The sequence below is a fragment of the Lissotriton vulgaris genome, chromosome 12 (assembly GCF_964263255.1).
Source record: "Lissotriton vulgaris chromosome 12, aLisVul1.2, whole genome shotgun sequence".
Taxonomy (NCBI): Eukaryota; Metazoa; Chordata; class Amphibia; order Caudata; family Salamandridae; genus Lissotriton; species Lissotriton vulgaris.
The window spans coordinates 446,825,525-446,853,053 of NC_141700.1; the positions used below are offsets into that span (position 1 = coordinate 446,825,525).

Below are 27,529 nucleotides of genomic sequence, written 5' to 3' on the forward strand. Positions count from 1 at the left end.
GTGATCATTCACCTCTATCTTGTTCTTTGTCATTTTCTTTTCCCTATTTCAGTCAATGCATTCCTACAAAAATCTTCACAATACCAAGCGTTTTATTTAATTTTTAGATAACTTATTCTAAAGTTCATAGAACCAAATGTTTATTCTTAAATTGTATTCAACATGTGTTTGATGAAAATTATTCGGAAAGCATGGAGAAAACAGTTAGGTGCTGCTGAGATTTGAACTCAGGATTTCCTGTTTACGAGACAGGCGTTTTAACCACTAAGCCACAGCACCAACATTAATAGTAAAAAATGCATCAATAATTTATTGTTGATGATGAAAATGTGTTTTCTGCTGTAAATTCTTCTTTATATGTATTGTAATCTTAAACACGAAAAGATAGTCAATCACTACGCAAGGATTAATATGTTTTAATAAACAGGTACTCTTATAAAACTCAATTTCATTTCTTGAATTCTTTACAATTTTTTTTTCATAAAGGTATTACTATTGCTCCAATCTAGGTAGAAATTTCATCTACGTCTTTCTCATAGATATGTATTTTTTTCATTTTGCAAAAACAGTAATCATTCTATAATCTTGAAAATACTTGGGTTTTTATAAGGTTTAAGATGATCTGTTCAACAGTAAGATGAATCAGACTTTTATATTTTAATTGTATCGGAATAAGACCAAATGAAAATGATTTGTTAAATAACAATGAGAAAAGCAAGACACTGCTGAGAGTTGAACTCAGGATATCCTGGTTACTAGACAGGTGCTTTAAAGAGCTAAGCCACAGCACCCACTAGATTCTTAACTTTGAAAAATTTTCTTTATGGTGTTCAAGAGAATATTGCTTTTTCAGTTTCATATTCTTTTCTAAGTTCACACACTTCTCTACTCAAACACTTAAGATGAATGAAGACTCTTCACTTATTCAAAAACACCTCTCTAATTTGAATTTTACCCTATTCATATCATTTTAAAATATACCTTGCTGAAGAATGGATTAGTTGAATTCAAAAATAGAGTGATCATTCACCTCTATCTTGTTCTTTGTCATTTTCTTTTCCCTATTTCAGTCAATGCATTCCTACAAAAATCTTCACAATACTAAGCATTTTATTTAATTTTTAAGATAACTTATTCTAAAGTTCATAGAACCAGATGTTTATTCTTAAATTGTATTCAACACTTGTTTGATGAAAATTATTTGGAAAGCATGGAGAAAACAATTAGGTGCTGCTGAGATTTGAACTCAGGATTTCATGTTTACGAGACAGGAGCTTTAACCACTAAGCCACAGCACCAACGGTAATAGTAAAAAAATGCATAAATCATTTATTGTTGATGATGAAAATGTGTTTTCTGCTATAAATTCTTCTTTATATGTATTGTAATCTTAAACACGAAAAGATACTCAATCACTACGCAAGGATTAATATGTTTTAATAAACAGGTACTCTTATAAAACTCAATTTCATTTCTTGAATTCTTTACAATTTTTTTTCATAAAGGTATTACTATTGCTCCAATCTAGGTAGAAATTTCATCTACGTCTTTCTCATAGATATGTAATTTTTTTCATTTTGCAATAACAGTAATCATTCTATAATCTTGAAAATACTTGGGTTTTTATAAGGTTTAAGATGATCTGTTCAACGGTAAGATGAATCAGACTTTTATATTTTAATTGTATCGGAATAAGACCAAATGAAAATGATTTGTTAAATAACAATGAGAAAAGCAAGACACTGCTGAGAGTTGAACTCAGGATATCCTGTTTACTAGACAGGTGCTTTAACGAGCTAAGCCACAGCACCCACTTGATTCTTAATTTTGAAACATTTTCTTTATGGTGTTCAAGAGAATATTGCTTTTTCACTTTCATATTCTTTTCTAAGTTCACACACTTCTCTACTCAAACACTTAAGATGAATGAAGACTCTTCACTTATTCAAAAACACCTCTCTAAATTGAAGTTTACCCTATTCATATCATTTTAAAATATACCTTGCTGAAGAATGGATTAGTTGAATTCAACAATAGAGTGATCATTCACCTCTATCTTGTTCTTTGTCATTTTCTTTTCTCTATTTCAGTCAATGCATTCCTACAAAAATCTTCACAATACCAATCATTTTATTTAATTTTTAAGATAACTTATTCTAAAGTTCATAGAACCAGATGTTTATTCTTAAATTGTATTCAACATGTGTTTGACGAAAATTATCCGGAAAGCATGGAGAAAACAGTTAGGTGCTGCTGAGATTTGAACTCAGGATTTCCTGTTTACGAGACAGGCGTTTTAACCACTAAGCCACAGCACCAACGTTAATAGTAAAAAATGTATAAATAATGTATTGTTGATGATGAAAATGTGTTTTCTGCTATAAATTCTTCTTTATATGTATTGTAATCTTAAACACGAAAAGATAGTCAATCACTACGCAAGGATTAATATGTTTTAATAAACAGGTACTCTTATAAAGCTCAATTTCATTTCTTGAATTCTTTACAATTTTTTTTCATAAAGGTATTACTATTGCTCCAATCTAGGTAGAAATTTCATCTACGTCTTTCTCATAGATATGTATTTTTTTCATTTTGCAATAACAGTAATCATTCTATAATCTTGAAAATACTTGGGTTTTTATAAGGTTTAAGATGATCTGTTCAACAGTAAGATGAATCAGACTTTCATATTTTAATTGTATCGGAATAAGACCAAATGAAAATGATTTGTTAAATAACAATGAGAAAAGCAAGACACTGCTGAGAGTTGAACTCAGGATCTCCTGTTTACTAGACAGGTGCTTTAACGAGCTAAGCCACAGCACCCACTTGATTCTTAATTTTGAAACAATTTTCTTTATGGTGTTCAAGAGAATATTGCTTTTTCACTTTCATATTCTTTTCTACGTTCACACACTTCTCTACTCAAACACAAGATGAATGAAGACTCTTCACTTATTCAAAAACACCCCTCTAATTTGAAGTTTACCCTATTCATATCATTTTAAAATATACCTTGCTAAAGAATGGATTAGTTGAATTCAACAATAGAGTGATCATTCACCTCTATCTTGTTCTTTGTCATTTTCTTTTCCCTATTTCAGTCAATGCATTCCTACAAAAATCTTCACAATACCAAGCATTTTATTTAATTTTTAAGATAACTTATTCTAAAGTTCATAGAACCAGATGTTTATTCTTAAATTGTATTCAACACTTGTTTGATAAAAATTATTCGGAAAGCATGGAGAAAACAGTTAGGTGCTGCTGAGATTTTAACTCAGGATTTCCTGTTTACGAGACAGTCGCTTTAACCAACAAGCCACAGCACCAACGTTAATAGTAAAAAATGCATAATTAATTTATTGTTGATGATGAAAATGTGTTTTCTGCTATAAATTCTTCTTTATATGTATTGTAATCTTAAACAGGAAAAGATACTCAATCACTACGCAAGGATTAATATGTTTTAATAAACAGGTACTCTTATAAAACCTAATTTCATTTCCTGAATTCTTTACAACTTTTTTTCATGAAGGTATTAATATTGCTCAAATCTAGGTAGAAATTTCATCTACGTCTTTCTCATAGATATGTCGTTTTTTTCATTTTGCAATAACAGTATTCATTCTATAATCTTGAAAATACTTGGGTTTTTATAAGGTTTAAGATGATCTGTTCAACGGTAAGATGAATCAGACTTTTAATATTTTAATTGTATCGGAATAAGACCTAATGAAAATGATTTGTTAAATAACAATGAGAAAAGCAAGATACTGCTGAGAGTTGACCTCAGGATCTCCTGTTTACTAGACAGGCGCTTTAACCAGCTAAGCCACAGCACCCACTTGATTATTAGTTTTGAAACACTTTTCTTTATGGTGTTCAAGAGAATATTGCTTTTTCACTTTCATATTCTTTTCTAAGTTCACACACTTCTCTACTCAAACACTTAAGATGAATGAAGACTCTTCACTTATTCAAAAACACCTCTCTAATTTGAAGTTTACCCTATTCATATCATTTTAAAATATACCTTGCTGAAGAATGGATTAGTTGAATTCAACAATAGAGTGATCATTCACCTCTATCTTGTTCTTTGTCATTTTCTTTTCCCTATTTCAGTCAATGCATTCCTACAAAAATCTTCACAATACCAAGCATTTTATTTAATTTTTAAGATAACTTATTCTAAAGTTCATAGAACCAGATGTTTATTCTTAAATTGTATTCAACACTTGTTTGATGAAAATTATTCGGAAAGCATGGAGAAAACAGTTAGGTGCTGCTGAGATTTGAACTCAGGATTTCCTGTTTATGAGACAGGCGCTTTAACCACTAAGCCACAGCGCCAACTTTAACAGTAAAAAATGCATGAATAATTTATTGTTGATGATGAAAATGTGTTTCCTGCTATAAATTCTTCTTTATATGTGTTGTAATCTTAAACACGAAAAGATACACAATCACTACGCAAGGATTAATATGTTTTAATAAACAGGTACTCTTATAAAACTCAATTTCATTTCTTGAATTCTTTACAATTTTTTTTCATAAAGGTATTACTATTGCTCCAATCTAGGTAGAAATTTCATCTACGTCTTTCTCATAGATATGTATTTTTTTCATTTTGCAATAACAGTAATCATTCTATAATCTTGAAAATACTTGGGTTTTTATAAGGTTTAAGATGATCTGTTCAACAGTAAGATGAATCAGACTTTTATATTTTAATTGTATCGGAATAAGACCAAATGAAAATGATTTGTTAAATAACAATGAGAAAAGCAAGACACTGCTGAGAGTTGAACTCAGGATCTCCTGTTTACTAGACAGGTGCTTTAACGAGCTAAGCCACAGCACCAACTTGATTCTTAATTTTGAAACAATTTTCTTTATGGTGTTCAAGAGAATATTGCTTTTTCACTTTCATATTCTTTTCTAAGTTCACACACTTCTCTACTCAAACACAAGATAAATGAAGACTCTTCACTTATTCAAAAACACCTCTCTAATTTGAAGTTTACCCTATTCATATCATTTTAAAATATACCTTGCTAAAGAATGGATTAGTTGAATTCAACAATAGAGTGATCATTCACCTCTATCTTGTTCTTTGTCATTTTCTTTTCCCTATTTCAGTCAATGCATTCCTACAAAAATCTTCACAATACCAAGCATTTTATTTAATATTTAAGATAACTTATTCTAAAGTTCATAGAACCAGATGTTTATTCTTAAATTGTATTCAACACTTGTTTGATGAAAATTATTCATAAAGCATGGAGAAAACAGTTAGGTGCTGCTGAGATTTTAACTCAGGATTTCCTGTTTACGAGACAGTCGCTTTAACCACCAAGCCACAGCACCAACGTTAATAGTAAAAAATGCATAATTAATTTATTGTTGATGATGAAAATGTGTTTTCTGCTATAAATTCTTCTTTATATGTATTGTAATCTTAAACAGGAAAAGATACTCAATCACTATGCAAGGATTAATATGTTTTAATAAACAGGTACTCTTATAAAACCTAATTTCATTTCTTGAATTCTTTACAATTTTTTTCATGAAGATATTAATATTGCTCAAATCTAGGTAGAAATTTCATCTACGTCTTTCTCATAGATATGTCGTTTTTTTCATTTTGCAATAACAGTATTCATTCTATAATCTTGAAAATACTTGGGTTTTTATAAGGTTTAAGATGATCTGTTCAACAGTAAGATGAATCAGACTTTTAATATTTTAATTGTATCGGAATAAGACCTAATGAAAATGATTTGTTAAATAACAATGAGAAAAGCAAGATACTGCTGAGAGTTGAACTCAGGATCTCCTGTTTACTAGACAGGCACTTTAGCCAGCTAAGCCACAACACCCACTTGATTCTTAAATTTGAAACACTTTTCTTTATGGTGTTGAAGAGAATATTGCTTTTTCACTTTCATATTCTTTTCTAAGTTCACACACTTCTCTACTCAAACACTTAAGATGAATGAAGACTCTTCACTTATTCAAAAACACCTCTCTAATTTGAAGTTTACCCTATTCATATCATTTTAAAATATACCTTGCTAAAGAATGGGATAGTTGAATTCAACAATAGAGTGATCATTCACCTCTATCTTGTTCTTTGTCATTTTCTTTTCCCTATTTCAGTCAATGCATTCCTACAAAAATCTTCACAATACCAAGCATTTTATTTAATTTTTAAGATAACTTATTCTAAAGTTCATAGAACCAGATGTTTATTCTTAAATTGTATTCAATACTTGTTTGATGAAAATTATTTGGATAGCATGGAGAAAACAATTAGGTGCTGCTGAGATTTGAACTCAGGATTTCCTGTTTACGAGACAAGAGCTTTAACCACTATGCCACAGCACCAACAGTAATAGTAAAAAAATGCATACATCATTTATTGTTGATGATGAAAATGTGTTTTCTGCTATAAATTCTTCTTTATATGTATTGTAATCTTAAACACGAAAAGATACTCAATCACTACGCAAGGATTAATATGTTTTAATAAACAGGTACTCTTATAAAACTCAATTTCATTTCTTGAATTCTTTACAATTTTATTCATGAAGGTATTAATATTGCTCAAATCTAGGTAGAAATTTCATCTACGTTTTTCTCATAGATATGTAGTTTTTTTCATTTTGCAATAACAGTATTCATTCTATAATCTTGAAAATACTTGGGCTTTTATAAGGTTTAAGATGATCTGTTCAACAGTAAGATGAATCAGACTTTTATATTTTAATTGTATTGGAATAAGACCTAATGAAAATGATTTGTTATATTACAATGAGCAAAGCAAGGCACTGCTGAGAGTTTAACTCAGGATCTCCTGTTTACTAGACAGGCGCTTTAACCAGCTAAGCCACAGCACCCACTTGATTCTTAATTTTGAAACACTTTTCTTTATGGTGTTCAAGAGAATATTGCTTTTTCACTTTCATATTCTTTTCTAAGTTCACACACTTCTCTACTCAAACACTTAAGATGAATGAAGACTCTTCACTTATTCAAAAACACCTATCTAATTTGAAGTTTACCCTATTCATTTCATTTTAAAATATACCTTGCTAAAGAATGGATTAGTTGAATTCAACAATAGAGTGATCATTCACCTCTATCTTGTTCTTTGTCATTTTCTTTTCCCTATTTCAGTCAATGCATTCCTACAAAAATCTTCACAATACCAATCATTTTATTTAATTGTTAAGATAACTTATTCTAAAGTTCATAGAACCAGATGTTTATTCTTAAATTGTATTCAACGTGTTTGATGAAAATTATTCGGAAAGCATGGAGAAAACAGTTAGGTGCTGCTGAGATTTGAACTCAGGATTTCCTGTTTACGAGACAGGCGCTTTAACCACTAAGCCACAGCACCAACGTTAATAGTAGAAAATGCATAAATAATTTATTGTTGATGATGAAAATGTGTTTTCTGCTATAAATTCTTGTTTATATGTATTGTAATCTTAAACACGAAAAGATACTCAATCACTACGCAAGGATTAATATGTTTTAATAAGCAGGTACTCTTATAAAACCGAATTTCATTTCTTGAATTCTTTACAATTTTATTCATGAAGGTATTAATATTGCTCAAATCTAGGTAGAAATTTCATCTACGTCTTTCTCATAGATATGTAGTTTTTTTCATTTTGCAATAACAGTATTCATTCTATAATCTTGAAAATACTTGGGTTTTTATAAGGTTTAAGATGATCTTTTTAGCAGTAAGATGAATCAGACTTTTCTATTTAAATTGTATCGGAATAAGACCTAATGAAAATGATGTGTTATATAACAATGAGAAAAGCAAGGCGCTGCTAAGAGTTGAACTCAGGATCTCCCGTTTACTAGGCAGGCACTTCAACCAGCTAAGCCACAGCACCCATTTGATTCTTAGCTTTGAAACACTTTTCTTTATGGTGTTCAAGAGAATATTGCTTTTTCACTTTCATATTCTTTTCTAAGTTCACACACTTCTCTACTCAAACACTTAAGATGAATGAAGACTCTTCATTTATTCAAAAACACCTCTCTAATTTGAAGTTTACCCTATTCTTATCATTTTAAACTATACCTTGCTGAAGAATGGATTAGTTGAATTCAACAATAGAGTGATCATTCACCTCTATCTTGTTCTTTGTCATTTTCTTTTCCCTATTTCAGTCAATGCATTCCTACAAAAATCTTCACAATACCAAGCATTTTATTTAATTTTTAAGATAACTTATTCTAAAGTTCATAGAACCAGATGTTTATTCTTAAATTGTATTCAACACTTGTTTGATAAAAATTATTCGGAAAGCATGGAGAAAACAGTTAGGTGCTGCTGAGATTTTAACTCAGGATTTCCTGTTTACGAGACAGTCGCTTTAACCAACAAGCCACAGCACCAACGTTAATAGTAAAAAATGCATAATTAATTTATTGTTGATGATGAAAATGTGTTTTCTGCTATAAATTCTTCTTTATATGTATTGTAATCTTAAACAGGAAAAGATACTCAATCACTACGCAAGGATTAATATGTTTTAATAAACAGGTACTCTTATAAAACCTAATTTCATTTCCTGAATTCTTTACAACTTTTTTTCATGAAGGTATTAATATTGCTCAAATCTAGGTAGAAATTTCATCTACGTCTTTCTCATAGATATGTCGTTTTTTTCATTTTGCAATAACAGTATTCATTCTATAATCTTGAAAATACTTGGGTTTTTATAAGGTTTAAGATGATCTGTTCAACGGTAAGATGAATCAGACTTTTAATATTTTAATTGTATCGGAATAAGACCTAATGAAAATGATTTGTTAAATAACAATGAGAAAAGCAAGATACTGCTGAGAGTTGACCTCAGGATCTCCTGTTTACTAGACAGGCGCTTTAACCAGCTAAGCCACAGCACCCACTTGATTATTAGTTTTGAAACACTTTTCTTTATGGTGTTCAAGAGAATATTGCTTTTTCACTTTCATATTCTTTTCTAAGTTCACACACTTCTCTACTCAAACACTTAAGATGAATGAAGACTCTTCACTTATTCAAAAACACCTCTCTAATTTGAAGTTTACCCTATTCATATCATTTTAAAATATACCTTGCTGAAGAATGGATTAGTTGAATTCAACAATAGAGTGATCATTCACCTCTATCTTGTTCTTTGTCATTTTCTTTTCCCTATTTCAGTCAATGCATTCCTACAAAAATCTTCACAATACCAAGCATTTTATTTAATTTTTAAGATAACTTATTCTAAAGTTCATAGAACCAGATGTTTATTCTTAAATTGTATTCAACACTTGTTTGATGAAAATTATTCGGAAAGCATGGAGAAAACAGTTAGGTGCTGCTGAGATTTGAACTCAGGATTTCCTGTTTATGAGACAGGCGCTTTAACCACTAAGCCACAGCGCCAACATTAACAGTAAAAAATGCATGAATAATTTATTGTTGATGATGAAAATGTGTTTCCTGCTATAAATTCTTCTTTATATGTGTTGTAATCTTAAACACGAAAAGATACACAATCACTACGCAAGGATTAATATGTTTTAATAAACAGGTACTCTTATAAAACTCAATTTCATTTCTTGAATTCTTTACAATTTTTTTTCATAAAGGTATTACTATTGCTCCAATCTAGGTAGAAATTTCATCTACGTCTTTCTCATAGATATGTATTTTTTTCATTTTGCAATAACAGTAATCATTCTATAATCTTGAAAATACTTGGGTTTTTATAAGGTTTAAGATGATCTGTTCAACAGTAAGATGAATCAGACTTTTATATTTTAATTGTATTGGAATAAGACCAAATGAAAATGATTTGTTAAATAACAATGAGAAAAGCAAGACACTGCTGAGAGTTGAACTCAGGATCTCCTGTTTACTAGACAGGTGCTTTAACGAGCTAAGCCACAGCACCAACTTGATTCTTAATTTTGAAACAATTTTCTTTATGGTGTTCAAGAGAATATTGCTTTTTCACTTTCATATTCTTTTCTAAGTTCACACACTTCTCTACTCAAACACAAGATAAATGAAGACTCTTCACTTATTCAAAAACACCTCTCTAATTTGAAGTTTACCCTATTCATATCATTTTAAAATATACCTTGCTAAAGAATGGATTAGTTGAATTCAACAATAGAGTGATCATTCACCTCTATCTTGTTCTTTGTCATTTTCTTTTCCCTATTTCAGTCAATGCATTCCTACAAAAATCTTCACAATACCAAGCATTTTATTTAATATTTAAGATAACTTATTCTAAAGTTCATAGAACCAGATGTTTATTCTTAAATTGTATTCAACACTTGTTTGATGAAAATTATTCATAAAGCATGGAGAAAACAGTTAGGTGCTGCTGAGATTTTAACTCAGGATTTCCTGTTTACGAGACAGTCGCTTTAACCACCAAGCCACAGCACCAACGTTAATAGTAAAAAATGCATAATTAATTTATTGTTGATGATGAAAATGTGTTTTCTGCTATAAATTCTTCTTTATATGTATTGTAATCTTAAACAGGAAAAGATACTCAATCACTATGCAAGGATTAATATGTTTTAATAAACAGGTACTCTTATAAAAACCTAATTTCATTTCTTGAATTCTTTACAATTTTTTTCATGAAGATATTAATATTGCTCAAATCTAGGTAGAAATTTCATCTACGTCTTTCTCATAGATATGTCGTTTTTTTCATTTTGCAATAACAGTATTCATTCTATAATCTTGAAAATACTTGGGTTTTTATAAGGTTTAAGATGATCTGTTCAACAGTAAGATGAATCAGACTTTTAATATTTTAATTGTATCGGAATAAGCCCTAATGAAAATGATTTGTTAAATAACAATGAGAAAAGCAAGATACTGCTGAGAGTTGAACTCAGGATCTCCTGTTTACTAGACAGGCACTTTAGCCAGCTAAGCCACAACACCCACTTGATTCTTAAATTTGAAACACTTTTCTTTATGGTGTTGAAGAGAATATTGCTTTTTCACTTTCATATTCTTTTCTAAGTTCACACACTTCTCTACTCAAACACTTAAGATGAATGAAGACTCTTCACTTATTCAAAAACACCTCTCTAATTTGAAGTTTACCCTATTCATATCATTTTAAAATATACCTTGCTAAAGAATGGGATAGTTGAATTCAACAATAGAGTGATCATTCACCTCTATCTTGTTCTTTGTCATTTTCTTTTCCCTATTTCAGTCAATGCATTCCTACAAAAATCTTCACAATACCAAGCATTTTATTTAATTTTTAAGATAACTTATTCTAAAGTTCATAGAACCAGATGTTTATTCTTAAATTGTATTCAATACTTGTTTGATGAAAATTATTTGGATAGCATGGAGAAAACAATTAGGTGCTGCTGAGATTTGAACTCAGGATTTCCTGTTTACGAGACAAGAGCTTTAACCACTATGCCACAGCACCAACAGTAATAGTAAAAAAATGCATACATCATTTATTGTTGATGATGAAAATGTGTTTTCTGCTATAAATTCTTCTTTATATGTATTGTAATCTTAAACACGAAAAGATACTCAATCACTACGCAAGGATTAATATGTTTTAATAAACAGGTACTCTTATAAAACTCAATTTCATTTCTTGAATTCTTTACAATTTTATTCATGAAGGTATTAATATTGCTCAAATCTAGGTAGAAATTTCATCTACGTTTTTCTCATAGATATGTAGTTTTTTTCATTTTGCAATAACAGTATTCATTCTATAATCTTGAAAATACTTGGGTTTTTATAAGGTTTAAGATGATCTGTTCAACAGTAAGATGAATCAGACTTTTATATTTTAATTGTATTGGAATAAGAACTTATGAAAATGATTTGTTATATTACAATGAGCAAAGCAAGGCACTGCTGAGAGTTTAACTCAGGATCTCCTGTTTACTAGACAGGCGCTTTAACCAGCTAAGCCACAGCACCCACTTGATTCTTAATTTTGAAACACTTTTCTTTATGGTGTTCAAGAGAATATTGCTTTTTCACTTTCATATTCTTTTCTAAGTTCACACACTTCTCTACTCAAACACTTAAGATGAATGAAGACTCTTCACTTATTCAAAAACACCTATCTAATTTGAAGTTTACCCTATTCATATCATTTTAAAATATACCTTGCTAAAGAATGGATTAGTTGAATTCAACAATAGAGTGATCATTCACCTCTATCTTGTTCTTTGTCATTTTCTTTTCCCTATTTCAGTCAATGCATTCCTACAAAAATCTTCACAATACCAATCATTTTATTTAATTGTTAAGATAACTTATTCTAAAGTTCATAGAACCAGATGTTTATTCTTAAATTGTATTCAACGTGTTTGATGAAAATTATTCGGAAAGCATGGAGAAAACAGTTAGGTGCTGCTGAGATTTGAACTCAGGATTTCCTGTTTACGAGACAGGCGCTTTAACCACTAAGCCACAGCACCAACGTTAATAGTAGAAAATGCATAAATAATTTATTGTTGATGATGAAAATGTGTTTTCTGCTATAAATTCTTGTTTATATGTATTGTAATCTTAAACACGAAAAGATACTCAATCACTACGCAAGGATTAATATGTTTTAATAAGCAGGTACTCTTATAAAACCGAATTTCATTTCTTGAATTCTTTACAATTTTATTCATGAAGGTATTAATATTGCTCAAATCTAGGTAGAAATTTCATCTACGTCTTTCTCATAGATATGTAGTTTTTTTCATTTTGCAATAACAGTATTCATTCTATAATCTTGAAAATACTTGGGTTTTTATAAGGTTTAAGATGATCTTTTTAGCAGTAAGATGAATCAGACTTTTATATTTAAATTGTATCGGAATAAGACCTAATGAAAATGATGTGTTATATAACAATGAGAAAAGCAAGGCGCTGCTAAGAGTTGAACTCAGGATCTCCCGTTTACTAGGCAGGCACTTCAACCAGCTAAGCCACAGCACCCATTTGATTCTTAGCTTTGAAACACTTTTCTTTATGGTGTTCAAGAGAATATTGCTTTTTCACTTTCATATTCTTTTCTAAGTTCACACACTTCTCTACTCAAACACTTAAGATGAATGAAGACTCTTCACTTATTCAAAAACACCTCTCTAATTTGAAGTTTATCCTATTCATATCATTTTAAAATATACCTTGCTGAAGAATGGATTAGTTGAATTCAACAATAGAGTGATCATTCACCTCTATCTTGTTCTTTGTCATTTTCTTTTCTCTATTTCAGTCAATGCATTCCTACAAAAATCTTCACAATACCAATCATTTTATTTAATTTTTAAGATAACTTATTCTAAAGTTCATAGAACCAGATGTTTATTCTTAAATTGTATTCAACATGTGTTTGATGAAAATTATTCGGAAAGCATGGAGAAAACAGTTAGGTGCTGCTGAGATTTGAACTCAGGATTTCCTGTTTACGAGACAGGCGTTTTAACCACTAAGCCACAGCACCAACGTTAATAGTAAAAAATGCATCAATAATTTATTGTTGATGATGAAAATGTTTTTTCTGCTATAAATTCTTCTTTACATGTATTGTAATCTTAAACACGAAAAGATAGTCAATCACTACGCAAGGATTAATATGTTTTAATAAACAGGTACTCTTATAAAACTCAATTTCATTTCTTGAATTCTTTACAATTTTTTTTCATAAAGGTATTACTATTGCTCCAATCTAGGTAGAAATTTCATCTACGTCTTTCTCATAGATATGTATTTTTTTCATTTTGCAAAAACAGTAATCATTCTATAATCTTGAAAATACTTGGGTTTTTATAAGGTTTAATATGATCTGTTCAACAGTAAGATGAATCAGACTTTTATATTTTAATTGTATCGGAATAAGACCAAATTAAAATGATTTGTTAAATAACAATGAGAAAAGCAAGACACTGCTGAGAGTTGAACTCAGGATCTCCTGTTTACTAGACAGGTGCTTTAACGAGCTAAGCCACAGCACCCACTTGATTCTTAATTTTTAAAAATTTTCTTTATGGTGTTCAAGAGAATATTGCTTTTTCAGTTTCATATTCTTTTCTAAGTTCACACACTTCTCTACTCAAACACTTAAGATGAATGAAGACTCTTCACTTATTCAAAAACACCTCTCTAATTTGAATTTTACCCTATTCATATCATTTTAAAATATACCTTGCTGAAGAATGGATTAGTTGAATTCAAAAATAGAGTGATCATTCACCTCTATCTTGTTCTTTGTCATTTTCTTTTCCCTATTTCAGTCAATGCATTCCTACAAAAATCTTCACAATACTAAGCATTTTATTTAATGTTTAAGATAACTTATTCTAAAGTTCATAGAACCAGATGTTTATTCTTAAATTGTATTCAACACTTGTTTGATGAAAATTATTTGGAAAGCATGGAGAAAACAATTAGGTGCTGCTGAGATTTGAACTCAGGATTTCATGTTTACGAGACAGGAGCTTTAACCACTAAGCCACAGCACCAACGGTAATAGTGAAAAAATGCATAAATCCTTTATTGTTGAAGATGAAAATGTGTTTTCTGCTATAAATTCTTCTTTATATGTATTGTAATCTTAAACACGAAAAGATACTCAATCACTACGCAAGGATTAATATGTTTTAATAAACAGGTACTCTTATAAAACTCAATTTCATTTCTTGAATTCTTTACAATTTTTTTTCATAAAGGTATTACTATTGCTCCAATCTAGGTAGAAATTTCATCTACGTCTTTCTCATAGATATGTATTTTTTTCATTTTGCAATAACAGTAATCATTCTATAATCTTGAAAATACTTGGGTTTTTATAAGGTTTAAGATGATCTGTTCAACAGTAAGATGAATCAGACTTTTATATTTTAATTGTATCGGAATAAGACCAAATGAAAATGATTTGTTAAATAACAATGAGAAAAGCAAGACACTGCTGAGAGTTGAACTCAGGATCTCCTGTTTACTAGACAGGTGCTTTAACGAGCTAAGCCACAGCACCCACTTGATTCTTAATTTTGAAAAATGTTCTTTATGGTGTTCAAGAGAATATTGATTTTTCACTTTCATATTCTTTTCTAAGTTCACACACTTCTCTACTCAAACACTTAAGTTGAATGAAGACTCTTCACTTATTCAAAAACACCTCTCTAATTTGAAGTTTACCCTATTCATATCATTTTAAAATATACCTTGCTGAAGAATGGATTAGTTGAATTCAACAATAGAGTGATCATTCACCTCTATCTTGTTCTTTGTCATTTTCTTTTCCCTATTTCAGTCAATGCATTCCTACAAAAATCTTCACAATACCAATCATTTTATTTTATTTTTAAGATAACTTATTCTAAAGTTCATAGAACCAGATGTTTATTCTTAAATTGTATTCAACATGTGTTTGATGAAAATTATTCGGAAAGCATGGAGAAAACAGTTAGGTGCTGCTGAGATTTGAACTCAGGATTTCCTGTTTACGAGACAGGCGTTTTAACCACTAAGCCACAGCACCAACGTTAATAGTAAAAAATGCATAAATCATTTATTGTTGATGATGAAAATGTGTTTTCTGCTATAAATTCTTCTTTATATGTATTGTAATCTTAAACACGAAAAGATACTCAATCACTACGCAAGGATTAATATGTTTTAATAAACAGGTACTCTTATAAAACTCAATTTCATTTCTTGAATTCTTTACAATTTTTTTTCATAAAGGTCTTACTATTGCTCCAATCTAGGTAGACATTTCATCTACGTCTTTCTCATAGATATGTATTTTTTTCATTTTGCAATAACAGTAATCATTCTATAATCTTTAAAATACTTGGGTTTTTATAAGGTTTAAGATGATCTGTTCAACAGTAAGATGAATCAGACTTTTATATTTTAATTGTATCGGAATAAGACCAAATGAAAATGATTTGTTAAATAACAATGAGAAAAGCAAGACACTGCTGAGAGTTGAACTCAGGATCTCCTGTTTACTAGACAGGTGCTTTAACGAGCTAAGCCACAGCACCCACTTGATTCTTAATTTTGAAAAATGTTCTTTATGGTGTTCAAAAGAATATTGCTTTTTCACTTTCATATTCTTTTCTAAGTTCACACACTTCTCTACTCAAACACAAGATGAATGAAGACTCTTCACTTATTCAAAAACACCTCTCTAATTTGAAGTTTACCCTATTCATATCATTTTAAAATATACCATGCTAAAGAATGGATTAGTTGAATTCAACAATAGAGTGATCATTCACCTCTATCTTGTTCTTTGTCATTTTCTTTTCCCTATTTCAGTCAATGCATTCCTACAAAAATCTTCACAATACCAAGCATTTTATTTAATTTTTAAGATAACTTATTCTAAAGTTCATAGAACCAGATGTTTATTCTTAAATTGTATTCAACACTTGTTTGATGAAAATTATTTGGAAAGCATGGAGAACACAGTTAGGTGCTGCTGAGATTTTAACTCAGGATTTCATGTTTACGAGACAGGAGCTTTAACCACTAAGCCACAGCACCAACGGTAATAGTAAAAAAATGCATAAATCATTTATTGTTGATGATGAAAATGTGTTTTCTGCTATAAATTCTTCTTTATATGTATTGTAATCTTAAACACGAAAAGATACTCAATCACTACGCAAGGATTAATATGTTTTAATAAGCAGGTACTCTTATAAAACTCAATTTCATTTCTTGAATTCTTTACAATTTTTTTTCATAAAGGTCTTACTATTGCTCCAATCTAGGTAGAAATTTCATCTACGTCTTTCTCATAGATATGTATTTTTTCATTTTGCAATAACAGTAATCATTCTATAATCTTTAAAATACTTGGGTTGTTATAAGGTTTAAGATGATCTGTTCAACAGTAAGATGAATCAGACTTTTATATTTTAATTGTATCGGAATAAGACCAAATGAAAATGATTTGTTAAATAACAATGAGAAAAGCAAGACACTGCTGAGAGTTGAACTCAGGATCTCCTGTTTACTAGACAGGTGCTTTAACGAGCTAAGCCACAGCACCCACTTGATTCTTAATTTTGAAAAATTTTCTTTATGGTGTTCAAAAGAATATTGCTTTTTCACTTTCATATTCTTTTCTAAGTTCACATACTTCTCTACTCAAACACTTAAGATGAATGAAGACTCTTCACTTATTCAAAAACACCTCTCTAAATTGAAGTTTACCCTATTCATATCATTTTAAAATATACCTTGCTGAAGAATGGATTAGTTGAATTCAACAATAGAGTGATCATTCACCTCTATCTTGTTCTTTGTCATTTTCTTTTCTCTATTTCAGTCAATGCATTCCTACAAAAATCTTCACAATACCAATCATTTTATTTAATTTTTAAGATAACTTATTCTAAAGTTCATAGAACCAGATGTTTATTCTTAAATTGTATTCAACATGTGTTTGATGAAAATTATTCGGAAAGCATGGAGAAAACAGTTAGGTGCTGCTGAGATTTGAACTCAGGATTTCCTGTTTACGAGACAGGCGTTTTAACCACTAAGCCACAGCACCAACGTTAATAGTAAAAAATGCATAAATAATTTATTGTTGATGATGAAAATGTGTTTTCTGCTATAAATTCTTCTTTATATGTATTGTAATCTTAAACACGAAAAGATAGTCAATCACTACGCAAGGATTAATATGTTTTAATAAACAGGTACTCTTATAAAGCTGAATTTCATTTCTTGAATTCTTTACAATTTTTTTTCATAAAGGTATTACTATTGCTCCAATCTAGGTAGAAATTTCATCTACGTCTTTCTCATAGATATGTATTTTTTTCATTTTGCAATAACAGTAATCATTCTATAATCTTGAAAATACTTGGGTTTTTATAAGGTTTAAGATGATCTGTTCAACAGTAAGATGAATCAGACTTTTAATATTTTAATTGTATCGGAATAAGACCTAATGAAAATGATTTGTTAAATATCAATGAGAAAAGCAAGATACTGCTGAGAGTTGAACTCAGGATCTCCTGTTTACTAGACAGGCACTTTAACCAGCTAAGCCACAGCACCCACTTGATTCTTAGCTTTGAAACACTTTTCTTTATGGTGTTCAAGGCAATATTGCTTTTTCACTTTCATATTCTTTTCTAAGTTCACACACTTCTCTACTCAAACACTTAAGATGAATGAAGACTCTTCACTTATTCAAAAACACCTCTCTAATTTGAAGTTGACCCTATTCATATCATTTTAAAATATACCTTGCTGAAGAATGGATTAGTTGAATTCAACAATAGAGTGATCATTCACCTCTATCTTGTTCTTTGTCATTTTCTTTTCCCTATTTCAGTCAATGCATTCCTACAAAAATCTTCACAATACCAAGCATTTTATTTAATTTTTAAGATAACTTATTCTAAAGTTCATAGAACCAAATGTTTATTCTTAAATTGTATTCAACATGTGTTTGATGAAAATTATTCGGAAAGCATGGAGAAAACAGTTAGGTGCTGCTGAGATTTGAACTCAGGATTTCCTGTTTACGAGACAGGCGTTTTAACCACTAAGCCACAGCACCAACGTTAATAGTAAAAAATGCATCAATAATTTATTGTTGATGATGAAAATGTGTTTTCTGCTGTAAATTCTTCTTTATATGTATTGTAATCTTAGACACGAAAAGATAGTCAATCACTACGCAAGGATTAATATGTTTTAATAAACAGGTACTCTTATAAAACTCAATTTCATTTCTTGAATTCTTTACAATTTTTTTTTCATAAAGGTATTACTATTGCTCCAATCTAGGTAGAAATTTCATCTACGTCTTTCTCATAGATATGTATTTTTTTCATTTTGCAAAAACAGTAATCATTCTATAATCTTGAAAATACTTGGGTTTTTATAAGGTTTAAGATGATCTGTTCAACAGTAAGATGAATCAGACTTTTATATTTTAATTGTATCGGAATAAGACCAAATGAAAATGATTTGTTAAATAACAATGAGAAAAGCAAGACACTGCTGAGAGTTGAACTCAGGATCTCCTGGTTACTAGACAGGTGCTTTAAAGAGCTAAGCCACAGCACCCACTTGATTCTTAATTTTGAAAAATTTTCTTTATGGTGTTAAAGAGAATATTGCTTTTTCAGTTTCATATTCTTTTCTAAGTTCACACACTTCTCTACTCAAACACTTAAGATGAATGAAGACTCTTCACTTATTCAAAAACACCTCTCTAATTTGAATTTTACCCTATTCATATCATTTTAAAATATACCTTGCTGAAGAATGGATTAGTTGAATTCAACAATAGAGTGATCATTCACCTCTATCTTGTTCTTTGTCATTTTCTTTTCTCTATTTCAGTCAATGCATTCCTACAAAAATCTTCACAATACCAATCATTTTATTTAATTTTTAAGATAACTTATTCTAAAGTTCATAGAACCAGATGTTTATTCTTAAATTGTATTCAACATGTGTTTGATGAAAATTATTCGGAAAGCATGGAGAAAACAGTTAGGTGCTGTTGAGATTTGAACTCAGGATTTCCTGTTTACGAGACAGGCGTTTTAACCACTAAGCCACAGCACCAACGTTAATAGTAAAAAATGCATAAATAATGTATTGTTGATGATGAAAATGTGTTTTCTGCTATAAATTCTTCTTTATATGTATTGTAATCTTAAACACAAAAAGATAGTCAATCACTACGCAAGGATTAATATGTTTTAATAAACAGGTACTCTTATAAAGCTCAATTTCATTTCTTGAATTCTTTACAATTTTTTTTCATAAAGGTATTACTATTGCTCCAATCTAGGTAGAAATTTCATCTACGTCTTTCTCATAAATATGTATTTTTTTCATTTTGCAATAACAGTAATCATTCTATAATCTTGAAAATACTTGGGTTTTTATAAGGTTTAAGATGATCTGTTCAACAGTAAGATGAATCAGACTTTCATATTTTAATTGTATCGGAATAAGACCAAATGAAAATGATTTGTTAAATAACAATGAGAAAAGCAAGACACTGCTGAGAGTTGAACTCAGGATCTCCTGTTTACTAGACAGGTGCTTTAACGAGCTAAGCCACAGCACCCACTTGATTCTTAATTTTGAAACAATTTTCTTTATGGTGTTCAAGAGAATATTGCTTTTTCACTTTCATATTCTTTTCTAAGTTCACACACTTCTCTACTCAAACACAAGATGAATGAAGACTCTTCACTTATTCAAAAACACCCCTCTAATTTGAAGTTTACCCTATTCATATCATTTTAAAATATACCTTGCTAAAGAATGGATTAGTTGAATTCAACAATAGAGTGATCATTCACCTCTATCTTGTTCTTTGTCATTTTCTTTTCCCTATTTCAGTCAATGCATTCCTACAAACATCTTCACAATACCAAGCATTTTATTTAATTTTTAAGATAACTTATTCTAAAGTTCATAGAACCAGATGTTTATTCTTAAATTGTATTCAACACTTGTTTGATGAAAATTATTCGGAAAGCATGGAGAAAACAGTTAGGTGCTGCTGAGATTTGAACTCAGGATTTCCTGTTTATGAGACAGGCGCTTTAACCACTAAGCCACAGCGCCAACTTTAACAGTAAAAAATGCATGAATAATTTATTGTTGATGATGAAAATGTGTTTCCTGCTATAAATTCTTCTTTATATGTGTTGTAATCTTAAACACGAAAAGATACACAATCACTACGCAAGGATTAATATGTTTTAATAAACAGGTACTCTTATAAAACTCAATTTCATTTCTTGAATTCTTTACAATTTTTTTTCATAAAGGTATTACTATTGCTCCAATCTAGGTAGAAATTTCATCTACGTCTTTCTCATAGATATGTATTTTTTTCATTTTGCAATAACAGTAATCATTCTATAATCTTGAAAATACTTGGGTTTTTATAAGGTTTAAGATGATCTGTTCAACAGTAAGATGAATCAGACTTTTATATTTTAATTGTATCGGAATAAGAACAAATGAAAATGATTTGTTAAATAACAATGAGAAAAGCAAGACACTGCTGAGAGTTGAACTCAGGATCTCCTGTTTACTAGACAGGTGCTTTAACGAGCTAAGCCACAGCACCAACTTGATTCTTAATTTTGAAACAATTTTCTTTATGGTGTTCAAGAGAATATTGCTTTTTCACTTTCATATTCTTTTCTAAGTTCACACACTTCTCTACTCAAACACAAGATAAATAAAGACCCTTCACTTATTCAAAAACACCTCTCTAATTTGAAGTTTACCCTATTCATATCATTTTAAAATATACCTTGCTAAAGAATGGATTAGTTGAATTCAACAATAGAGTGATCATTCACCTCTATCTTGTTCTTTGTCATTTTCTTTTCCCTATTTCAGTCAATGCATTCCTACAAAAATCTTCACAATACCAAGCATTTTATTTAATATTTAAGATAACTTATTCTAAAGTTCATAGAACCAGATGTTTATTCTTAAATTGTATTCAACACTTGTTTGATGAAAATTATTCATAAAGCATGGAGAAAACAGTTAGGTGCTGCTGAGATTTTAACTCAGGATTTCCTGTTTACGAGACAGTCGCTTTAACCACCAAGCCACAGCACCAACGTTAATAGTAAAAAATGCATAATTAATTTATTGTTGATGATGAAAATGTGTTTTCTGCTATAAATTCTTCTTTATATGTATTGTAATCTTAAACAGGAAAAGATACTCAATCACTATGCAAGGATTAATATGTTTTAATAAACAGGTACTCTTATAAAACCTAATTTCATTTCTTGAATTCTTTACAATTATTTGCATGAAGATATTAATATTGCTCAAATCTAGGTAGAAATTTCATCTACGTCTTTCTCATAGATATGTCGTTTTTTTCATTTTGCAATAACAGTATTCATTCTATAATCTTGAAAATACTTGGGTTTTTATAAGGTTTAAGATGATCTGTTCAACAGTAAGATGAATCAGACTTTTAATATTTTAATTGTATCGGAATAAGACCTAATGAAAATGATTTGTTATATAACAAAGAGAAAAGCAAGGCGCTGCTGAGTGTTGAACTCAGGATGTCCTGTTAACTAGACAGGGGCTTTAACCAGCTAAGCCACAGCACCCACTTGAGTCTTAATTTTGAAACACTTTTCTTCATGGTGTTCAAGAGAATATTGCTTTTTCACTTTCATATTCTTTTCTAAGTTCACACACTTCTCTACTCAAACACTTAAGATGAATGAAGACTCTTCATTTATTCAAAAACACCTCTCTAATTTGAAGTTTACCCTATTCATATCATTTTAAAATATACCTTGCTGAAGAATGGATTACTTGAATTCAACAATAGAGTGATCATTCACCTCTATCTTGTTCTTTCTCATTTTCTTTTCCCTATTTCAGTCAATGCATTCCTACAAAAATCTTCACAATACCAATCATTTTATTTAATTTTTAAGATAACGTATTCTAAAGTGTATAGAACCAGATGTTTATTCTTAAATTGTATTCAACACTTGTTTGATGAAAATTATTCAGAAAGCATGGAGAAAACAGTTAGGTGCTGCTGAGATTTGAACTCAGGATTTCCTGTTTACGAGACAGGCGCTTTAACCACTAAGCCACAGCACCAACGTTAATAGTCAAAAATGCATAAATAATTTATTGTTGATGATGAAAATGTGTTTTCTGCCATAAATTCTTCTTTATATGTATTGTAATCTTAAACACGAAAAGATACTCAATCACTACGCAAGGATTAATATGTTTTAATAAACAGGTACTCTTATAAAACCCAATTTCATTTCTTGAATTCTTTACAATTTTGTTTCATGAAGGTATTAATATTGCTCAAATCTAGGTAGAAATTTTATCTACGTCTTTCTCATAGATATGTAGTTTTTTTTAATTTTGCAATAACAGTATTCATTCTATGATCTTGAAAATACTTGGGTTTTTATAAGGTTTAAGATGATCTGTTCAACAGTAAGATGAATCAGACTTTTAATATTTTAATTGTATCGGAATAAGACCTAATGAAAATGATTTGTTAAATAACAATGAGAAAAGCAAGATACTGCTGAGAGTTGAACTCAGGATCTCCTGTTTACTAGACAGGCACTTTAGCCAGCTAAGCCACAACACCCACTTGATTCTTAAATTTGAAACACTTTTCTTTATGGTGTTGAAGAGAATATTGCTTTTTCACTTTCATATTCTTTTCTAAGTGCACACACTTCTCTACTCAAACACTTAAGATGAATGAAGACTCTTCACTTATTCAAAAACACCTCTCTAATTTGAAGTTTACCCTATTCATATCATTTTAAAATATACCTTGCTAAAGAATGGGATAGTTGAATTCAACAATAGAGTGATCATTCACCTCTATCTTGTTCTTTGTCATTTTCTATTCCCTATTTCAGTCAATGCATTCCTACAAAAATCTTCACAATACCAAGCATTTTCTTTAATTTTTAAGATAACTTATTCTAAAGTTCATAGAACCAGATGTTTATTCTTAAATTGTATTCAATACTTGTTTGATGAAAATTATTTGGATAGCATGGAGAAAACAATTAGGTGCTGCTGAGATTTGAACTCAGGATTTCCTGTTTACGAGACAAGAGCTTTAACCACTATGCCACAGCACCAACAGTAATAGTAAAAAAATGCATACATCATTTATTGTTGATGATGAAAATGTGTTTTCTGCTATAAATTCTTCTTTATATGTATTGTAATCTTAAACACGAAAAGATACTCAATCACTATGCAAGGATTAATATGTTTTAATAAACAGGTACTCTTATAAAACTCAATTTCATTTCTTGAATTCTTTACAATTTTATTCATGAAGGTATTAATATTGCTCAAATCTAGGTTGAAATTTCATCTACGTTTTTCTCATAGATATGTAGTTTTTTTCATTTTGCAATAACAGTATTCATTCTATAATCTTGAAAATACTTGGGTTTTTATAAGGTTTAAGATGATCTGTTCAACAGTAAGATGAATCAGACTTTTATATTTTAATTGTATTGGAATAAGACCTAATGAAAATGATTTGTTATATTACAATGAGCAAAGCAAGGCACTGCTGAGAGTTTAACTCAGGATCTCCTGTTTACTAGACAGGCGCTTTAACCAGCTAAGCCACAGCACCCACTTGATTCTTAATTTTGAAACACTTTCCTTTATGGTGTTCAAGAGAATATTGCTTTTTCACTTTCATATTCTTTTCTAAGTTCACACACTTCTCTACTCAAACACTTAAGATGAATGAAGACTCTTCACTTATTCAAAAACACCTATCTAATTTGAAGTTTACCCTATTCATATCATTTTAAAATATACCTTGCTAAAGAATGGATTAGTTGAATTCAACAATAGAGTGATCATTCACCTCTATCTTGTTCTTTGTCATTTTCTTTTCCCTATTTCAGTCAATGCATTCCTACAAAAATCTTCACAATACCAATCATTTTATTTAATTGTTAAGATAACTTATTCTAAAGTTCATAGAACCAGATGTTTATTCTTAAATTGTATTCAACATGTGTTTGATGAAAATTATTCGGAAAGCATGGAGAAAACAGTTAGGTGCTGCTGAGATTTGAACTCAGGATTTCCTGTTTACGAGACAGGCGCTTTAACCACTAAGCCACAGCACCAACGTTAATAGTAGAAAATGCATAAATAATTTATTGTTGATGATGAAAATGTGTTTTCTGCTATAAATTCTTGTTTATATGTATTGTAATCTTAAACACGAAAAGATACTCAATCACTACGCAAGGATTAATATGTTTTAATAAGCAGGTACTCTTATAAAACCGAATTTCATTTCTTGAATTCTTTACAATTTTATTCATGAAGGTATTAATATTGCTCAAATCTAGGTAGAAATTTCATCTACGTCTTTCTCATAGATATGTAGTTTTTTTCATTTTGCAATAACAGTATTCATTCTATAATCTTGAAAATACTTGGGTTTTTATAAGGTTTAAGATGATCTTTTTAGCAGTAAGATGAATCAGACTTTTATAATTAAATTGTATCGGAATAAGACCTAATGAAAATGATGTGTTATATAACAATGAGAAAAGCAAGGCGCTGCTAAGAGTTGAACTCAGGATCTCCCGTTTACTAGGCAGGCACTTCAAGCAGCTAAGCCACAGCACCCATTTGTTTCTTAGCTTTGAAACACTTTTCTTTATGGTGTTCAAGAGAAGATTGCTTTTTCACTTTCATATTCTTTTCTAAGTTCACACACTTCTCTACTCAAACACTTAAGATGAATGAAGACTCTTCATTTATTCAAAAACACCTCTCTAATTTGAAGTTTACCCTATTCTTATCATTTTAAACTATACCTTGCTGAAGAATGGATTAGTTGAATTCAACAATAGAGTGATCATTCACCTCTATCTTGTTCTTTGTCATTTTCTTTTCCCTATTTCAGTCAATGCATTCCTACAAAAATCTTCACAATACCAATCATTTTATTTTATTTTTAAGATAACTTATTCTAAAGTTCATAGAACCAGATGTTTATTCTTAAATTGTATTCAACATGTGTTTGATGAAAATTATTCGGAAAGCATGGAGAAAACAGTTAGGTGCTGCTGAGATTTGAACTCAGGATTTCCTGTTTACGAGACAGGCGTTTTAAACACTAAGCCACAGCACCAACGTTAATAGTAAAAAATGCATAAATAATTTATTGTTGATGATGAAAATGTGTTTTCTGCTATAAATTCTTCTTTATATGTATTGTAATCTTAAACACGAAAAGGTACTCAATCACTACGCAAGGATTAATATGTTTTAATAACCAGGTACTCTTATAAAACCCAATTTCATTTCTTGAATTCTTTACAATTTTTTTCATGAAGGTATTAATATTGCTCAAATCTAGGTAGAAATTTCATCTACTTCTTTCTCATAGATATGTATTTTTTCATTTTGCAATAACTGTATTCATTCTATAATCTTGAAAATTCTTGGCTTTTTATAAGGTTTAAGATGATCTGTTCAACAGTAAGATGAATCAGACTTTTATATTTGAATTGTATCGGAATAAGACCTAATGAAAATGATTTGTCATATAAAAATGAGAAAAGCAAGGCACTGCTGAGAGTTGAACTCAGGATCTCCTGTTTACTAGACAGGTGCTTTAACGAGCTAAGCCACAGCACCCACTTGATTCTTAATTTTGAAAAATATTCTTTATGGTGTTCAAGAGAATATTGCTTTTTCACTTTCATATTCTTTTCTAAGTTCACACACTTCTCTACTCAAACACTTAAGATGAATGAAGACTCTTCACTTATTCAAAAACACCTCTCTAATTTGAAGTTTACCCTATTCATATCATTTTAAAATATACCTTGCTGAAGAATGGATTAGTTGAATTCAGCAATAGAGTGATCATTCACCTCTATCTTGTTCTTTGTCATTTTCTTTTCTCTATTTCAGTCAATGCATTCCTACAAAAATCTTCACAATACCAATCATTTTATTTAATTTTTAAGATAACTTATTCTAAAGTTCATAGAACCAGATGTTTATTCTTAAATTGTATTCAACATGTGTTTGATGAAAATTATTCGGAAAGCATGGAGTAAACAGTTAGGTGCTGCTGAGATTTGAACTCAGGATTTCCTGTTTACGAGACAGGTGTTTTAACCACTAAGCCACAGCACCAACGTTAATAGTAAAAAATGCATCAATAATTTATTGTTGATGATGAAAATGTTTTTTCTGCTATAAATTCTTCTTTATATGTATTGTAATCTTAAACACGAAAAGATAGTCAATCACTACGCAAGGATTAATATGTTTTAATAAACAGGTACTCTTATAAAACTCAATTTCATTTCTTGAATTCTTTACAATTTTTTTTTCATAAAGGTATTACTATTGCTCCAATCTAGGTAGAAATTTCATCTACGTCTTTCTCATAGATATGTATTTTTTTCATTTTGCAAAAACAGTAATCATTCTATAATCTTGAAAATACTTGGGTTTTTATAAGGTTTAAGATGATCTGTTCAACAGTAAGATGAATCAGACTTTTATATTTTAATTGTATCGGAATAAGACCAAATGAAAATGATTTGTTAAATAACAATGAGAAAAGCAAGACACTGCTGAGAGTTGAACTCAGGATCTCCTGTTTACTAGACAGGTGCTTTAACGAGCTAAGCCACAGCACCCACTTGATTCTTAATTTTGAAAAATTTTCTTTATGGTGTTCAAGAGAATATTGCTTTTTCAGTTTCATATTCTTTTCTAAGTTCACACACTTCTCTACTCAAACACTTAAGATGAATGAAGACTCTTCACTTATTCAAAAACACCTCTCTAATTTGAATTTTACCCTATTCATATCATTTTAAAATATACCTTGCTGAAGAATGGATTAGTTGAATTCAAAAATAGAGTGATCATTCACCTCTATCTTGT

General features: G+C 29.8%; 16 non-coding genes across 16 annotated transcripts; all 16 read right to left on the reverse strand.

Annotated features, from left to right (window-relative positions):
* Positions 1-206: 206 nt before the first annotated feature.
* On the reverse strand, positions 207-279 carry TRNAT-CGU (transfer RNA threonine (anticodon CGU)). Its single transcript has one exon. It is a non-coding gene; the product is annotated as a tRNA-Thr (tRNA).
* Positions 280-1,225: 946 nt separating this feature from the next.
* Positions 1,226-1,298, reverse strand: TRNAT-CGU (transfer RNA threonine (anticodon CGU)). The gene has a single exon. It is a non-coding gene; the product is annotated as a tRNA-Thr (tRNA).
* Positions 1,299-2,245: 947 nt separating this feature from the next.
* On the reverse strand, positions 2,246-2,318 carry TRNAT-CGU (transfer RNA threonine (anticodon CGU)). The gene has a single exon. It is a non-coding gene; the product is annotated as a tRNA-Thr (tRNA).
* A 1,965-nt stretch (positions 2,319-4,283) lies between these two features.
* TRNAM-CAU (transfer RNA methionine (anticodon CAU)) lies at positions 4,284-4,356 on the reverse strand. The gene has a single exon. It is a non-coding gene; the product is annotated as a tRNA-Met (tRNA).
* A 2,982-nt stretch (positions 4,357-7,338) lies between these two features.
* On the reverse strand, positions 7,339-7,411 carry TRNAT-CGU (transfer RNA threonine (anticodon CGU)). The gene has a single exon. It is a non-coding gene; the product is annotated as a tRNA-Thr (tRNA).
* Positions 7,412-9,378: 1,967 nt separating this feature from the next.
* TRNAM-CAU (transfer RNA methionine (anticodon CAU)) lies at positions 9,379-9,451 on the reverse strand. Its single transcript has one exon. It is a non-coding gene; the product is annotated as a tRNA-Met (tRNA).
* A 2,983-nt stretch (positions 9,452-12,434) lies between these two features.
* Positions 12,435-12,507, reverse strand: TRNAT-CGU (transfer RNA threonine (anticodon CGU)). Its single transcript has one exon. It is a non-coding gene; the product is annotated as a tRNA-Thr (tRNA).
* A 946-nt stretch (positions 12,508-13,453) lies between these two features.
* TRNAT-CGU (transfer RNA threonine (anticodon CGU)) lies at positions 13,454-13,526 on the reverse strand. The gene has a single exon. It is a non-coding gene; the product is annotated as a tRNA-Thr (tRNA).
* Positions 13,527-14,471: 945 nt separating this feature from the next.
* Positions 14,472-14,544, reverse strand: TRNAT-CGU (transfer RNA threonine (anticodon CGU)). Its single transcript has one exon. It is a non-coding gene; the product is annotated as a tRNA-Thr (tRNA).
* A 946-nt stretch (positions 14,545-15,490) lies between these two features.
* TRNAT-CGU (transfer RNA threonine (anticodon CGU)) lies at positions 15,491-15,563 on the reverse strand. The gene has a single exon. It is a non-coding gene; the product is annotated as a tRNA-Thr (tRNA).
* Positions 15,564-17,524: 1,961 nt separating this feature from the next.
* Positions 17,525-17,597, reverse strand: TRNAT-CGU (transfer RNA threonine (anticodon CGU)). Its single transcript has one exon. It is a non-coding gene; the product is annotated as a tRNA-Thr (tRNA).
* A 438-nt stretch (positions 17,598-18,035) lies between these two features.
* On the reverse strand, positions 18,036-18,109 carry TRNAT-AGU (transfer RNA threonine (anticodon AGU)). Its single transcript has one exon. It is a non-coding gene; the product is annotated as a tRNA-Thr (tRNA).
* A 435-nt stretch (positions 18,110-18,544) lies between these two features.
* Positions 18,545-18,617, reverse strand: TRNAT-CGU (transfer RNA threonine (anticodon CGU)). Its single transcript has one exon. It is a non-coding gene; the product is annotated as a tRNA-Thr (tRNA).
* A 1,963-nt stretch (positions 18,618-20,580) lies between these two features.
* On the reverse strand, positions 20,581-20,653 carry TRNAM-CAU (transfer RNA methionine (anticodon CAU)). Its single transcript has one exon. It is a non-coding gene; the product is annotated as a tRNA-Met (tRNA).
* Positions 20,654-22,617: 1,964 nt separating this feature from the next.
* On the reverse strand, positions 22,618-22,690 carry TRNAT-CGU (transfer RNA threonine (anticodon CGU)). Its single transcript has one exon. It is a non-coding gene; the product is annotated as a tRNA-Thr (tRNA).
* A 1,969-nt stretch (positions 22,691-24,659) lies between these two features.
* TRNAT-CGU (transfer RNA threonine (anticodon CGU)) lies at positions 24,660-24,732 on the reverse strand. Its single transcript has one exon. It is a non-coding gene; the product is annotated as a tRNA-Thr (tRNA).
* Positions 24,733-27,529: the final 2,797 nt, after the last annotated feature.